At 33.3% G+C, this 3,026-nt stretch overlaps 1 pseudogene; it reads left to right on the top strand.

Moving 5' to 3' along the window:
* The first annotated feature begins 367 nt into the window (after positions 1-367).
* On the top strand, positions 368-1,184 carry LOC148196918 (uncharacterized; annotated as a pseudogene).
* The last annotated feature ends 1,842 nt before the right edge of the window (positions 1,185-3,026 follow it).

The following is a 3,026-nucleotide window of genomic DNA, read 5'->3' on the forward strand; positions in this document are numbered from 1 at the left end:
TTGACCTTAACCACACATGCTTAGGGGAATGGCAAAATGACATACAGTCATACACTAAACTATTAATCGGTCCATCCACTTCACAACTTTTCCAATATCTCCTAAGGGGACTCTTCTGGTGGTTATGGCACAAGATGAGAGAAACACATACTCTCCTTTTCTTTTGCTATAGTTGAGGGTGAAACAACAAACGCTTGGTTGTTTTTTCTAAAAAACCTTAGGAGACACATCACACCTCAACAAAACTTGTGCTAAATTTGGGATCGCCACAACTCCATTAGTGTAGCATTCAACAGATCAAGTAGTGGGTGGGCAAAAGGACAATGCGTGCATTTGTATTGCATTCGACACATTGCACTAAATTTAACTCGAAGATTGAAGGGATACAAGTTTGAAGAAGGACCTTGTCAACATGGGTAACTACTTCTTTTTAAAAACATTTAACCAATTAAATGTCATCTTTATTATTCTTCTTTATCCCTAATCATTACTATTTTCTTAAATATTTTTGCAGCATACGCAATGACTGAGCCGGGATGTAACTATTACTACAATATCATTAGGGAAAACAATCCCGAAGCAGCAGCTTGGATTGATTAAATTCCAAGAGAACAATTCACACTTGCATATGATTAAGGCAGAAGATGGGGTCACCTAACAACAAATCTAGCTGAAGCAATTAACTCAGTTCTGAAGAAGATAAGAAATTTACCAATCTCCTCCATAGTATTGGCCACATACACAAGATGCAATGCCTTTTTCACACAGAAAGAGGGAAACAAATAACTACAATGATAAGTGATTGTGGCAAGTTTCAAAAGATTCAACTATCGTGTTCACATGTTTTAGTAGCTTGCAAACATGCTTATCACAACTTTAACATTTACATCAGTCCGTACTATAGGTTGGATGTCATCATGAAAGTGTATAATAATATGTTTGGGGAACTACGACAAGAAGAATATTGGCCACCATACCAAGGCACAACAATTTGGTCTCATCCAACCACAAAAAGGAATGCAAATGATCGATCAAAATCATCCAGAATCAAGACTGAAATGGACATCAAGGAACGAGCACACCCACGAAATTACTCATACTATCAAACCCCAGGCCACACAAGAATCATTGTGCTCACAATCCTAGCATTAGAGGGTCCACATCCCATCATGAGGAATGATTAGTTAAGTACTAGTTTTAATGTTCGACGTAGTCATAATGTCAATTGTGTTTCAAACTTTGTTATGCAAGACAATTATGTTAAAATTAAAGAAAATGTTTCATTCAATGATGTCAATCACTTCGTCCTCTATTAAAGTTAATTATTGTGTCTTGGGTCAAAATTAAAGAAAATGTAATCAATTACATGAATCTTGTAATCGATTATTAGGGGTTTGAGGGTCATTTGTACAAAACGTTCAACTATACTTCCCAACTGGAACAATAGCACTCCTCGTGATGGTTTTTGCTCTATTTTTGTAAAAAAATTCCATTTTTTGATATGGGTGAATCAGTTTATTGCTATTGGGTGTGTTCCTTGCACCAATGATGAGGTAAGACCATTGATTTCATAAAAAAAATGTACATTTAGGTGGTTTTCTCCAATTGAGGTAAGGTGTCAGACCGTTGTTCCCTTTTTGAAGGCCTGGTAAAGGGTTCAAAATATAAGTAAGAGTTCGATTTTGGAAAACGAATTCCAGTATACTTTTCTTATAAATGCTTAAAAAATAAAAGTCAGAATTTGGTTTTCCAAAAATCTTATTCTAACCTACATTTATAAAAAAAAAATATAAGTCAGAATTAGATTTCTTAGAAACCAAATTCTAACCTACGTTTATAAAAAAAATTAAAATATAAGTCAGAATTCGGTTTCTTAAAAACCGAATTCTAACCTAAGAAAAAGTTGTGCTACTTGTGTAAATATAAAGCATAATATGCTATCCTCATAATTAAAAATACAACTTGTACTATGTCATAAAAAGAATCATTTTTATGTTGCCTAAACGTGTACCTTTTAAAATTTCTTCTCAATTTAACTAATTAAGCAAATAATAACAATAAATAAAAAGAGTAAGGTTGAGAGAAATTTGCACAAATAATTTTATCCTGGTTCAGATCTTATCAATCCTACATTCAGTCGCTTATCTCAAATCAAGATAAATAGTTCACTACTCACAAAACAATTATAAATTACAATCACAAAGAAACAATTTATAAAAGTTTAGAAACCACCTCTCTTCATACCACAAGAGATGAACCTGCACCTCCTTTGAGTCTTCACAAAGGATGAAACACTTCCTTCAAATACTTCACGAAGGATGACTTTCTCTTCCGAACACTTCCTCAAACGCACCAAGGATGAACCAACTATTCCTCTGTCACCACAATAGCACTTCAACAGCTCTACAAACAAGAGTTTCTTTAGCTGAACAAGATCACACAATTCTCAATGATTTCTGAGTTCTAGAGCACAAGGAAAGAGTTAATGTTGAAGGAAAATGAGAGCCTATTTATAGACTCAAGCAAATACTCTTTTGTTCTTTGTTTCCAGCCATTTAACGCTTTTAATCGATTAATATACTTGTTAATCGATTAAAATGAGTACAATGACTAGTTTAACGGCTAGAAAACTCTAACTGTCACCTTTAGTCGATTAATCAACATATTAATTGATTAGCTAATTGATTAAAGCAAGTTTTAATCGATTATTATAGAGGCAGTTTGAGTTTTTAGCTCCTATCCGAATTAATCGATTAACACTAAGTTTAATGATTAATACCGTGCGTTTTTTACTCTTAACATGTCAAATTTGAAATGTAAAAGTACATGTCAAAACCACTAAGAACCTAAGGCTTTCATGCAAAATGCAGAGATTTCTTTTTTTCGTCCTAGTTTGATTTCACGAACACTAATGACACGAGAGGCGACAAAATTTATATATAATTTTGCAAGTATATATATATAAGGGAGATATGAGTTTATAGGCCTAATAGTTAATATCTTTTAATAGGCATATACAAAACTAA

This window comes from Vigna umbellata, chromosome 6 (genome assembly GCF_029865625.1).
Source record: "Vigna umbellata cultivar VRB3 chromosome 6, Vumbellata_1.0, whole genome shotgun sequence".
NCBI classification, from domain to species: domain Eukaryota; kingdom Viridiplantae; phylum Streptophyta; class Magnoliopsida; order Fabales; family Fabaceae; genus Vigna; species Vigna umbellata.